The sequence below is a fragment of the Microcebus murinus genome, chromosome 2, assembly GCF_040939455.1.
Source record: "Microcebus murinus isolate Inina chromosome 2, M.murinus_Inina_mat1.0, whole genome shotgun sequence".
In the NCBI taxonomy this organism is placed as follows: Eukaryota; Metazoa; Chordata; class Mammalia; order Primates; family Cheirogaleidae; genus Microcebus; species Microcebus murinus.
The window spans coordinates 76,750,477-76,765,182 of record NC_134105.1 but is presented as its reverse complement, the minus strand read 5'-3'; the positions used below and the strand labels follow the sequence as shown (position 1 = coordinate 76,765,182).

Sequence of the window (14,706 nt, the reverse complement as noted above, 5' to 3'; positions counted from 1 at the left end):
AGGTCTGTGATCTCTCACAAAAATGTGTCAGAAGTTGTCAATCACTTTAGAAGTGAAAAGTTCAACCAGATAGCATACTGCCGGGTTCTTTTTCTTTCTTTTTCCTTTCCTTTCCTTTTTTTTTTTTTTAAATTCATTGGAATGCTCTAAAAATCATTCTTTTATTTCACAGGCATCTGCGGTAGAGCAAAAGTTCTGTCAAGTTCACATGAAACAGAAATTCACAGAAGTCAACACTTGCAATCGATGCAAATGATCCTGATGGAGAAATTGACAAGATTTACTGAGGGCAGCATCCTGACTCTCTCTTGTCAGGGTAGGAGGCTGGAGCTCTGCTATCTGTCATTAAACCAACTGGAGGACTTGAGGAGAGGGCAGGGTGAGGGAGCAAGAGCAGGAACAGAAAAAAAAAATTTTTTAAGCTTAAGACAGGATAAAAGAGCAATTTAAAAATCATTACTTTTTGACTACGAACACAGCTATTATTCTAAACCCAAAATCAGGGATGTAATAGTCAAAAAAAACGAAAAAAATAGCAGGGTAAATTGTTGAAACAAATCTCTTTGTAGTAAAAATCTCATTGCAATTCAAAAGATAAATGGCAATTAAGTAAGTTTCTGTTAAGTGTTTATTGTTCACCTTTTATGTGGGTGGCCTTTTAAGTGATTTTCTTTTTTAAAGGAAAAGAGAAAGTTTGTTCTCTTCAGCATTTGAACTAAACATGATGCAAATGCATGCAACCATCAATTTTAAAATAATAATCGTCTTGATTTTCTAAGCCGATAAACCAACTACTATACACCACTTCCTTTTCAGGCTGTTGTTTGCTTGGCTTATCACAGTTAACTACTGCACTGTGACTCTGCATGAAGACGGTAATGTAATTAAATCCTATTAACACATCAGGAATAAAGACCTTTAATGGGCACACAGGCTTTGAGAGGCAGCTCGTTCCTGAGCAGATTTAATATCCTTAAATTAAGCAAGTGTGAATGGGAAGATGAATCTTATTAAAAACTTAAATCTGATTATATTTGAAAATTATTGGTTCCTTAATGTAATAAATTATCCAATACAGACTAGAACAAATAATATGTCCTAGCTTCACATAACTCCACTCTATAACAAGTGACAAAAGAAATTATGTGTGACTGTGGGGCAAAAAGAAAGGTCTTTTTATAAAAGTCATTTTGCATAATGAAATACCTAAATCATTTTAATAAACATTTGGGGAGGGGGGAGTGCAAATGACACAGTTGGAGAGGGAATCATTTACCCTATTCAGAAAGGGAATGTGGAAATAGTGATGCTAATGTTTTTTTTTAAATTGCCATTCTGGCCAATTTGTTGTAAATTCTGAAAAGAAAAGCTGCAGCTTATGTTGTTGGTAGCAAATTCCTTCTCCAGAAGGCTAATGCAAATGTAAGCCATCTGCCACGCATTCTGCTGAGAAGGCTGGAGTCGAAAACAATGGGCCAACAGTCTCTGAATACTAACACACACACTCCACAGGCAAGAAAAGTTCGCATTTTCCCCAAAGGTATACTTTGCATCACTGCCTTTCCCATCCTCTCCAGGACCACCAGGCACCCACCCCTCTCTCCCAATCCAACTGGCGCCGGGCGGGCTTCCACATGATTAGTCTGATGATGTTCACAAGGAGAACCCCCCGGAGAAGCATTTCTGTTGAAACTGACTGAAGCAGGAATGCAAGACCTGTTAAATTATTTAAACCAGACAAATGCTTCACAGTGTGTGTTTTTTAACTTAATCCTATTTTAGCAAAAACTGGCATCGCCTATTACACTGCACATCAGAACATCGCATGGGTCTCATCCTTTTATGACTGGACCCTTTCAGAAGGCTGGAGAACACTGTCCTCAGCTAATCTGAACGTCTCCCCAGCAGATGGATGTGTTGAACAGAACGCGCCGGGCAAGCAGGCACTCTGGGAACCGTCCTATCTGAAGCCAGGTCTGCTCACATACTTTCAAGTAATTTTTCCTGCTCCATTCGAGGAAATCTGGATGCTCAGTTATTTGGCAAGTGTGCCCAAATGGCTCGTTCAACGACATGATGAAACATTTAAATATTGTTTGGTGTTTGGTGATGATGGGCAGAGGGAGAGGCGCCCTCCAGTGAAAAGCCGTCAGAGGAATTCTGACTTCCCAGCACTGCAGCTCTGGCCCCTGTCAGCTCTCACCCCCTGCCTCCTCTGGCTGGCTCTGATTACCACATTCCCTCAGGCCTTTTGCTGGAGGTGCCTCAAACTTTCAGCACATTGCATTTTATCTTCCCCCCTGTGTACAACTGCCTACTATGCCTGTCCCTAGACCCTTAGGCTCACACATCTTCTAGGCAGGAGTCTAGGGTATGCTCCAGAGCCTGGCTGCCTGGGTTCGAACCCCAGCTTCCTCACTTACTAGTGTTGTGGCCCTAAACAAGTTGCTTAGCTTCTCTATACCTCAATTTACTCAACTGTAACATAGTAGTAATATATCCTACACCAAAGATTGACTAGGATAAGGCATGTGAAACACTGTAGCACCTGCTCAATAAATGTTAGCTAATATTATCGTCTCTATTGTGGAACCCCAGGGATCTTGTTTGCCATCCTCTCTCTGTCTCTCTCTTCCTCTTTCTTTTTCTCTCTCCCTCTCTCCCCTTAATATTAATTATTCTTTTTCTTTATTACCACAGCCTTCAGTCTAAGTGCATGCTTATGCTATTGCATTCATCATATATCTTAATTTTGTGCATATATCTGTCTTTTCTACTAGACTATAAGTTCCTTAAAAGCTCATTTTTGTAATCACAAGGCTTAATACAGTACCAGGCACATAGTAATTACTTAATAAATATTTATTAACTAAATACAAGAATTAATGAATGAATAAATTCAGTAAGAGCTGGAGGAGCTGGATTAAGCATATAAACCAAAATGGGAAGGAGATAAATGTTTTCCACCATAAAGATAGTGAAATAGCTATGAATGGTCAGAAAAGGACTTTCAAGAGTTAAGGATGTAGAACAATAGAAATTTTTAATATATTGCTGGTGAGAGTGTTGATTGCCTCAATAATTATGGAAAACTGTTTAGCAATATCTAATAAGGCTACATCTATACCTCCTCTATGACCCAACAATTCCACTATTTAACATAAACTCAGTAGAAATGAATGAATATATCCACAAAAAGACATGTAGAACAATATTCACAGAAACTTGATTCATAATGGCCTCAAATTTAAAACAATATAAATATCCATCAGCAGGAGACTGGATAAAAATGTTTGTGGCACATTTAGACAATAAAATACTATCCCAAAATTTTAAAAAATACTGATATAAAATAAAAATAGGGATGAATACCCAAAATATTATGCAATCAAGAAAATCCTGTATGTTTTATATGATCCCATTTATATGAAGTTCAAGAACGAATCTAACCTATGGTGGTAAAAGTCACAATAGTGGTTACCTTAAGAGGGAACTTTCTGAGGTGACAGAAATGTTCTATATCTTAATCTGGATCATGGTTACACAGGCATATACATTTGCAAAAATTATCAAGCGGTATACTTCAGGTTTGTGTGCTTTACTTTGTATAAATTATTCCTCCAAAAGAATTGTAGTAAGATTGCCGGCAGGCATGTAAATTGGTACCGGCTTTTTGGAGCGTTGTCTGGCAATATATGTCAAAAGCATCCCAAACCATTGACTCAGAAATCCCACTTCCAGGAATTTATCTAAAGAAAATCATTGAACAAAGATATATGTGCAAAGATATTTATCAACTTAATGTTTCTAATAGCAAAAATTGAAAATAATAAAAGCATTTATTGGTGTGGTGATGATGCATAATGAAATACTAGGCAGACATTCAAAAAGAAGATGTAGGGCTACAATGACTGACTTGGGGGCATAGAACAGATTACAGAGTAGTATTTTTGGTAAAGTTTTGTTTTGTTAACACATAAATATATATAGATGCACAAATATATATGTGTATATGCATATACATATATATATTTGCCCAGGGAAAGGTCTCTAACAAAGTGTCACAGTGACTCTCTGGATGAGATTTGAGGTAATTTGGTTTGTTTTTGCTTTGTCTATTGTTGTTGTTGTTTTTTACTATAGCCATTTACCATTTGTGAAATTTAAATTAAATGCGTAGATGTGGGGCGCGGTGTCAACGCCATTTACAAGTTGGCGCCTGTTTCCGGCTTTGCCTAGAGCAGCAAACAAGTTCAGCGCACGCGCAATTGTCGGTTGCCCTGTGGCGCGAGCATGCAAACGAAGGGTCCTGCTATGGACTAATGCTTTGGTGGCTCGACAGCTGAGCGGCCTATCCCAGCTTAGGGGTTGTGCTTCTTGGGTATATAGCAGCCTGCGCGCTGCCGGGCTGGGTCTTCCGCATCATGTAAGTCTAAAGGGAACCCCATTAAAGCACTGTCAGAAGAACTCCGGTTGCCGCGTCTTCCTTGCTGGCGAGGCGGGCGCGACACATAGATACATGATAACTGGATATCATGTGCATGTGCATGCGCACATGTGCAGAAACCCATTCAGCAGAAATGAGTTAATGTGACCTAAAGGCCACATGATAAAAGAAAGTTGTACCCTTTTTTTAAGTAATACCTTGTCCTTCATAAGGCAAGGAGACTACAGTCCACACTCCACAAGACAAGGATAAGTCCTACCTGACTGACACAAACAGGAACAGTCCCTGATGGTCACAATTAAAAAGACTTACTTCCTTGGAAAGACTCAAATGGGAGACTATCTCTATTTGGGCCCCATTAGGTAACATGTTTAAGTAATTCATGACCTTGACCGCCCCCCCACCCCCACCCTCCAAATCCAAAAAGAAGAGTATCCACTTAGACACTTAAATATCAATTGGATAATTAGTCAAATCTTCCCAGTTCAAGAATGTGGTTTTACATACATACTCAAAAATTTTGTGGGGTTTTATTCTTACATCAGATTTTTGAAAGAAAACAAAGGTTGGGGAGAGAGAATATAGAGATTGAGATGGAGACAGACAGAGAGATAGAGACAGAGACAAGAGGAGATAGACATAGAAATGTCTTTCTCTAGTCATTGCCAGTGGAAAGTGAAGTCTCACTTCTGGCATTTTCATTTCATTATGCTTTGTACTGATTTATTCCTTCTTCTTCCTCTTTGATTTGCTGTTAATTCTCCATGGTTGGATACAGAGTCACTGAGATTCCTTTTGTACTTTTTCTCAGTGTGTAATTATTACAACTCAGTGACCTAGAATCTGTCCAGCCCTGTACAACCCATTTAAACAGCCTTGCGCCCTCCCACCTGCCTGACACTGCATATCACCCCCTCCCACTCTGTTTTCAGATCTGAATGCCCTGATCCAAGTCATAGCTTCTATTTTTCATATAATTATTTTTTATATTGAAAGGAAAAAGCCTGAAACACACAGAGAAGTCGCAAGTACCAAGAACTTTTTCCTTGAATAACTTTAGAGTAAGGAACTGACCTAATGCTTCATTACCCCAGAGAACTTTAGTATGTGCTTCCTAAAATCACACTCCCCTACATGACCACAAAATAGGAACATTAACATTGATATATCACTACTGTTTAATCCTCAGAATCTCCTTCAGGTTCTACCAATTGTCCCAACAATATCCTTTACATCCAAAGAGAGCAGTAGAGAATCACACGTGGCATTTAGTTGTCATGTCTTGACTGTCTCCTTCAGTCTGGGGAATTGACTCAGTCTTTCTCTGATGCTTAAGACCTCAACATTTTCAAAGATTACGGGCTAGTTATTTGGCAGAATGCTCCTACATTTGGATTTCTCTGGTGTTTCTCTTGGCACAGGTTAGGCATCTGTGGTAGGAACATCACAGAAGCGATACGGTGTTCTCGTTGCATCCTACCAGGTGGCGTACAATCTCCATTTGTCTCGTTAATAGTGTTGACTTTGATCACTCGATTAAGGTGCTGTTGGCTAGGCTTCTCCACTTCTTTCTCCCTTTGTAATTAATATTCTGTGGAGAGGTATTTTGAGACTATATAACTACCATTTCCTTATCAAATTTTAAATTATTATTTTGCTTATTTGTACATGTGTGGCCCCATGGTTTCCTATTTCAATCGATGAGTTATAATCTGTTTCCACCATAGTTTATTTTAATGCTTACACTGCCCTCAGATGATTGGTCATTGCGAGTCCCTACAAGCCAATATCTGTGTTTTGGTTTTTGTATTTTTTTTTTACAAGTGTCTCAGAAGAGGTAGTGACTAAAGATGCCTTCATTATCCAAAAGGAAATCAGGCAAACAAACAAAAATCATCACTGAACTGATATCTGTGGTTTTGATATGTCTCCATCATTCTTTGATCACTTCTCACTTTCTAGGACAACAATATGTTCCAGCTCATCTTATATTTTTTCGGCTCCAGCCCTAAAATTAATCATTTATCCAAGGATCTCTGGTTCCTTTTACTATAAAATGGTACTTAGAAACCAAAATCTTGCTACTAGGTATAGTCACTAATATTGGCAGGGCTGCTGCTCCAAGATTCTTTCAATGGACAGAGCTAGGGAATATATGAATCTACATACACACACAGAGATAGCACAAACACATTTGTGTTTATATTATTTCTATATTTCTACATCTACTTATAATGAGTTCACACTAATATCTCAAATTTCAATACCACGGGGTTTATTCTAGTTTTCTCCATTCCATATGTATAAAATCTCTCTTCTCCAAAAATGAGAAACTTGGACCCCGCTAACTTTAATATATTTTTATTGTTTTGATTTCTCACCCTAGATGTAACCATTCCACCATCTCTGGTGCTACCACCTTCCCTGCACGAATCACTCCTCACCCAGCTCAGATGCTGACAGCCCACCTTTCCAGGTGCATGACATCCTCACCATGCATGGACCCTGACACCACACTCTAAGCCTCCCCAACATGCTCTTACTCTGCTTGAGCTCCAACACTGCCCATCAGGCTACCCCTCCACATGTGTGGACACCTGCCTTGTTCCTCCCACCCATTGGCTTTAAGAATCACTTATTCAAGAAGACATAGGAAAAGAATGAAATGCAAAGAAGGAGTTGGGAAGAAGAGTAGTCATGGGTTAAATTTTAATCCATGTCTTTTTTATTTCTCCTCATTCTTCCATTTCATACTTCAGTTTAAATGTATATTTTAATATTGTCTGCATAAAATGTAAGTTTTTCAGTTGTCCCTACTGACATTCTGCTTCTCTTTCTAGAAGTATGTCCCACTAATAGAGAGTCCAATTTTTATGAAAATTAAGCAAGTCTTCATGAGGTAGAAAATTAATTTAATTTGAATTCAAGGGTTCTATGATGAACAGTTATGTGTATAATCATGGACATCAGGAGAGAGGGCTGGTTAAAGATTAAGATTTGTGAGTTGTAGACACATAAGTGATAGTCAAAGTCATGTAATAAATGAAACTATTCAGGAAAGATATATGTAATGAGAGAAAAGGAAGCCTAGAATATACTGATCTTTAAGGTCAGTCAAGTGAAGAACAAATAGATTAATAAAAAATAATAGATAAGTGAAATAGCAGAAAATGGTGCCATGAAATCCAATGTCATTGGGAAATTCTGAAATTTTTGAAAATTTTGAAATGAGAAATTGATGATGTAATCAATTGTGTAAAAACGTTGCAACATAAAAGATCTAAAGAATAACCATTGGGTTTTGCAGCTACCCAGTCAGTGGTGACTTTGGCAAAACAGCTTCAGTAGGGTGGCTGTAGCAGTTTCAGGAGAAAAAGGGAGAGGATCAAGAGGACATGGGGTGGAGGGACCTCAGTCTCACTAACCCAAGTCGAGAGGGAAGATGAGGAAGGATGGAGTTAGAACAAGGGACAGTGAAACCACGAGACTTTATGCCTGATGGCTCCCTTTTCTCCACGAAGTTGTGCCACTCATTGATGAAAATGGGCCAGGGATGAGGTAGGGGTTTGGGAAGGATGACAACATGACAAAAGCCAACCACAGAGGGCAGTAGAGGGACCTTTCTAGAAAACCAGGCTACAGAGAGGGCCTTTCTCTTTGGTCCTCTAAAGATAAGCCTCAGGTCTCTAAGCCCACTAAGCAATGTCTCCCAGTTGAAAGTTTACTGTTGAAAGCTAACTTCTCAGCATTCTGTATCTTAGACCTCAGATGAAAAGAAGATGGTGGGAAATACTGAGTCATAACTATAGTCACTGGAGAACAGTTGTAAAAGAAATGATAAAAAATATATATATCATGTAGAGATGATTTTTTTTAAATGGCCTTCTGATTGCAAACTAACTTCTAGTTTTAAGGAACACAATGTTTAGTCACATCCCCACTGGTCACGAAGGCCTTTGGGGCCTTGCTGATATCTTGATGACTCTCACTCCTTTACCCAGACTCGCCTCAGGCCAGGGCTGGCCTCAGACCAGAAATCTGAGCTCTTCAAGGTATCCCACACACTGCAGATCTCTGGGCTCTGTTTGCTCAGTTGCTTATCCTGCTTATCCATGACTCTGTGCAAGAAAAGAAAGCTTTCAGGCATTGTGCCCCTGAAACAGCAGAGCCCTTCTTACAGCATTTTCCATTCTCAAATTTTAAATGCCTTTTTCTTTTGGGTGGAATCATCATCTTGTGTCCACACATGTGAAAGGTTATGCTATTGGTAGCCAGAGGAAATCCTTACAATTTTTAAATCCACTAGCACTTCTTCCTCCCATCCCTACCTCCATAGATATAGACATAGAGAATATAGATATAGACATGTATATATGTGTGTATGTACATATGTATGTGCACATATATACATATATATACAGAGAGAGAGACGTTGCATCATTTTTCCCAGGCATGATGATGGATTTGTGCTGTTTCCATCATAGTGAACAATCTGGTTACCAAGCTTTTATATTCACAAGCAGTTCACTAGCCAAGAATTAGAGGAGGATTAACTACAGCAATTGGTGATTAAAAATATATCGGCTTAAGCTAGTTACCACTGTGATCCAAACACCTGAGTCCTTGGACACAGTGTCTGAGCACATTAGTTATGTACATTCAGCCCCAATCAGGCCAAATTCCTTTGTGGCCATTAAGTGGTGCCTGAAAATGCCTATTAAACCTTGCCCTTACATAAATATTTCTATATCCAGTGTCATGATGGAAACCTCTTGGAATGCATTTGCATACCTTGGACACCACTGGCCATGCATAGATACTGGGACGTGGCTATCACTCTCAGGAGTACTGCATCCTGTGTGAACCATAGATTTTTTATTTGTGGCAGAAACTAAAAACCTCCATAGGACAACAGGTCAGAAAATGAGCTTTGGAACATAGTAATTTACACATATATCACCAGGGCAGGCCACAAACATAATCTATGGGAACCTCCAGGCCTCTAGCCTTTAATAAGACAAGCAACAAGTCAAGTTTTATGTGAGAAATATCCAGTTTTAAAATGTTGATGGGAGGCGCTGTTCTATATAGCGAGCACCCCACAGAAATACCGTGTGCAAAAATGCCCACAATTTCCCAGCCAGCAAAGCTGTGTCTGCAAGTTTTCTCTTAGCTCTGTAGCACTCTGGGAATTAAAGTCCACTGGCCATAAAGCTTGCTCCCATCACAGCCAACCCAACTGTCGCTATTTAGCTCTGGTTTGTAGATTCCAGGCACAAGTATCCAAACACATAATCAGCCCAGTTTCTCCATCTGGTTCTGCAAGATGCAATGCAAAATGTCCTTCTAGGTGGTAAGAGGAGGAAATCACATGTAACCACACACAAACACACGCACACACACCTGTCTCATACCACACACACACACACACACACAAATTTCCTTCAAAGAAGGGATACACATTTTTCTACATCAGTAAAAACTACTGAGTTTAATGACAGTCAATCCCTAAGAAAATAGGAAATGAAGCACAAATTCCAGAGGAATAGAGAAAAAAGCTACTATTCTTATTATGAACACCAAGTGCATTTTATGTTTTATCCATCTCAATGAGTCTATATCATGTTATATAGAATCATTTGGACAAATGTAAAGAAAGAATGATTGTCCCCTCCAATATGTGTTCCTTAACCAGACTCATCCCACCTAAGACCACATCCCACCACTAAGATCATACCTCCCCCTGTGCTTTGCATATACCCCATTCCACCTTCTTTCTCCCACTACCCTATTCAGAGCTATCATTGGGAGCTGATTGTTGGCACGACTCCCCAGCTCCTGCATTTTGGAGGGATTCATAGCCACAACAGAAAGAGGCAGAGATGAAGAACTAGTGTCTGGATTTCTGCTATTTCTGCCATAGTGAAAAATCTGGTTACCAACCTTTTATATTCATAAGAAGTTAACTAGCCAGGAATTAGAGTAGGATTAACTAGAGCAATTGATGATTAAATACACAGTCTTAAGCTAGCTCCTACAGTATCCAAGCACATTAGTTACACACATTCAGCCCCATTCAGGCCAAATTCCTTTGTGGCCTTTAAGATCTCAGCATGCAAAAGTATCTCCCAACCCTGGCCGTGCTTCATCCTTAAGAAGACCTATTCCTGGCACTTCCGCCACCTACCAAATGCTTTTCTTGATTCTCTTATATCTCTTTATTGAGCATGTCTTTTATGTTTATTTTAACTAAATTTTACCTGTATAAAAAATATGAGGGTAATGAGAATACCTTTTGCTCTGCCCGGGTTCTACATCCCCAAACATGAACATGATCCTCCTCACTGTCTCCTTCCAACCTCTCTTTTGTGGGACTCACAGTGGGGCTCTATCATATGCACCTCTAATACTATAAACTCCCAGAACCACTCCCTCGAAGGCTAAAATCTACACATACAAAGGAAAAATATTCTAAATAGTATCAACTTAATTTAACACATCAATTGATCAATGCTGTCTTCTTCCACTCTCTTCTTATCAAATATATTGTAATAATAATTAAATAATATGTTCTTAGATTATACTGAAGGCACACTTCCTGTTGTTGAGACAGGAAATAAATTTTAGGTGAAACAAAGCATAAGGAAATGAATAGCTGGCTCCATTAGCCATAGTGCATGTGCCGGTGCTGACGGCATCCACCCCTGGGCAGTCGTTTCTCTTCACACTTCACATCTCGTCCCTCTACCTCATCTCTTTCTTTGCAAGTCTCTACCCTCTCTCCACTAACATTTATCAATTGAAAATTTCAAAATTCTTAAAAATGTCCTTCTCCACCTCTCTATCAACATGGCTTACTCATGCTTTCTTTCAGCTACCTAAACACACCTGTGCACACATTGCCTTCTAGCCCTGAAACACAACTTCTCCACCCAATTATCATTCTTCTGGCCAACCACTATTCAGCCTTCAGCTCTTGGATTAAAATTTCTTTCTTTAGGGATTCCCAAAACTAGATTAGACACCCGTGCTGCCATAGTGCCTCCATAGTACTTACCATGACTGTAATGGGATAATTATGATAATCATGTTTATTATTGGTTTCTCTCATTAAACTGCTAGCTCTTTGAGGAACTTCTAACAACAGGGTCAACTGAGCTGATATAGACAATTCCCACCTACTACAAACTACAGAATGGCTGGATTAAATTTTAAATATCTATTCCAACTCAAAAAAAGGGAAATAGAAATCCATGACCATAAGATAAAATGAGATTTTAAAGAGAAAACAAATTGGAGCATTAAGCAAGAGTTAACCCCTCCATGTAGAAGAAAAGTGATAACAAAAGCACAAAGCCTTGGAGGAAAGAAATGGAAGTATACTATTGTGAGGGGTTTTTGCTACACACGAATTAGTATAATACCATTTAAAGGTAGACTATGAGTGCTATAAGTTGTTGATGTGTACTGTAAGTCCCAAAGCAATCACTTAAAAAAAAGTTGCAGCTTTAAGTATGCTTTCTATGTCAATAAATTCTAAAGCTTAGATAAAATGAACTTATTTCGTGAAAGACACAAACTACCAAAGCTCATTGAAGAAAAATAGATAATCTGAATAGCACTATGTCTGTTAAAGAAAGTGAATGTGTTGTTAAAAACCTTCCACAATGAAAACTTCAGGCCCAACAGCTTTCACTGGTGAATTATACCAAGCATTTAAGGAGGAAATAATACACATTCTACATAAACTCTTCTAGAAAATTGAAGAGGAGGAAACACTTTCCATCTCACTTTACAGGTATTATCTTGATTACAAAACCAGGCAAAGACATCATGAGAGAGAGAGAGAGAAAACCCTAGTCATTTTTTCATGAATGTAGATGAAATTCTTAACAAAATTTTAAAAAATTAAATCTAGCAATATATTGAAAAGATAATAAATTGTGACCAAGTACACAAGATTGGCTTAACATGTTAAAATCAATCAATGTAATTGATAACATTAACAGACTGAAGAAGAAAAAAAATCAAATAGATGCAGAAAATGCATTTGACAAAATCCAACATCCATTACTGATTTTTAAAAAACAATAAATTAGGAAGAAGGGAAATTTCTTCAACCTGATAAAAGGCATCTATGGAAAAAGGAAATGCTAACATCATACTTAATGGTAAAAGGCCAAATGTTTTCCTACTAAGATCAGGAACAAGGCAAGGATGTCTTTTCTTACCTCTCCTATTTGACATAGTACTGAAGGTTCTAATAAGGTCAATAAAGCAAGAAAAATAAAAAATAAAAGGGATCAAGACTGAAACGGAAAAAGTAAAACTGTATTCTCAGAGAACATGATTGTCTATGTTCTCTTTAGAACATAGACAAAAGGCTGCAAAAGAAAGCTATCAAAACTAATGTCGAGCTTTTATGAGGTTGCAGGAGAAAAGATCAATCTGAAAAATCAATTTTATTTCTATATACTAATGATACAGCAGTTTCTTAAAATATTACATGCTATATGACTCAGACATCCCACTTCTAGGAATTTACCCAAGAGAAATGTAATCATCTACCCATACAAAGACTTTTACATGTTTGTAGCAGTTTTATTTGTAGCAGCCAAAAATTGGAAACAACCTAGATGCTCAATAGGTGAATGGATAGATAAACAAATTGTGGCATATTCATGCAATGAAATACTATTAAGCAACAATAAGTAATTAGCTATTGATACACTCAAAAATGTGGATCTCAAAATCATTTTGCTGAAAGAAGCCAGACAAAAACAATACATTGTATTCATATAAATCTATTTATATAAAACTTTAGAAAATGGAAAGTGTTCTATAATGACAGAAAGCAGATCAGAGTTGCCTAGGGATGGGAGAGTGTGGCGGGGTAAGGAGCATAGGGAGGAATTACAAAAGGGCAGAAGAAAATATTTGGAGGCAAAGAACATGTCCAGTATCTTGAGAGTGCTGATGGCTTAATGGATGTACACATTTGTCAAATTTCCTCAAAATGAACACTCTATATATGTGCAGTTTTTATAGGTTATTTAAACTTCAACAAGGCTATAAAAATAATTAAAGGAATGGAAACAATTTTTTTAATTTAAATCAAATTAAAATTTTTTTACGTTAGTAAATTTTAAAATACCTAGGTATGAACAGGTACCAAGTGGAATTTTTAAAAGTGAAAAACATAGTCATCAAATTAAAAAACTTAATGGGCAATCCCTTGCACTCTTCCTTTCCACTTTGGACTGGGCAGAGTGGCTCCCAGCAAAGAAGGGTGGCAAGAAGAAGGGCCATTCTGCCATCAAGGAGGTGGGGACCCAAGAATACATCATCAACATTCACAAGCACATCCATGGAGTGGGCTTCAAGAAATGTCCCCCTCAGGCACTCAAAGAGATCCAGAGGTTTGCCATGAAGGAGATGGGAACTCCAGATGTGTGCTTTGACATAGGCTCAACAAAGCCGCCTGGGTCAATGGAATAAGGAATGTCTCACACCATATCCGTGTGTGGTTGTCCAGAAAACATAATGAGGTGAAGATTCACCAAACACGCTCTGTACTTTGGTGACCTATGTACTTGTTACCACTTTCAAAAATCTCCAGTGTGGATGAGAACAAACCGCTGATTAACAAATAGGTCGAATAAAGTTATAAAACCTCAAAAAATAAAAAATAAATAAATGAAAATAAAAATGATGAGTTACAAAGCTGACCAACTCCATCAGAAAGCAAATTAATGAACTATAAAAAGGTACAAAGATATTATCCAAGTGGCAACTCACATGGCTAAAGATGTGAAAAGTATAAAAGAATCATTAAATGATATGAAAGGGAAATGTGGAGGTATAACATATATCTCGAGAAAAATTCAGGAAAAAAAGATGATATATAATGGGTGATGGTAATACATGAAGACATAATGGCTGAAAATTTTCGAAGGTTGAACAAATAAATGAATTTAAAATTGACAAATCATACAAATAACAGGAGGTATGGAGAGAAAATAACTGTCAATTTAGAAAATTCTATATCTAGCTAACTAATCATTAAAAATCAAGATTAAAGAAAACCTTTCAGACCAAGATGGAGAGAAAGTCTTTGGTGAATGAACTATTATACTACAGAGCATGCTTTAAGGAGAAGAAAATCAAACCCAGAGGAAATGAGTGTCTTGCAAGAAGCAATATTTCCCAAAGAAACTGGTAAATGTGTAGGTGATTCTAAATAAGCATTGACTGAAACT

The 14,706-nt window shown here is 37.9% G+C and overlaps 1 non-coding gene and 1 pseudogene across 1 annotated transcript; one reads left to right on the top strand and one right to left on the bottom strand.

Moving 5' to 3' along the window:
• Positions 1–246: 246 nt before the first annotated feature.
• LOC105885682 (large ribosomal subunit protein eL31-like) lies at positions 247–14,075 on the top strand (annotated as a pseudogene).
• LOC142869884 (small nucleolar RNA SNORD11) lies at positions 6,271–6,354 on the bottom strand. The gene has a single exon (XR_012918432.1). It is a non-coding gene; the product is annotated as a small nucleolar RNA SNORD11 (small nucleolar RNA).
• Positions 14,076–14,706: the final 631 nt, after the last annotated feature.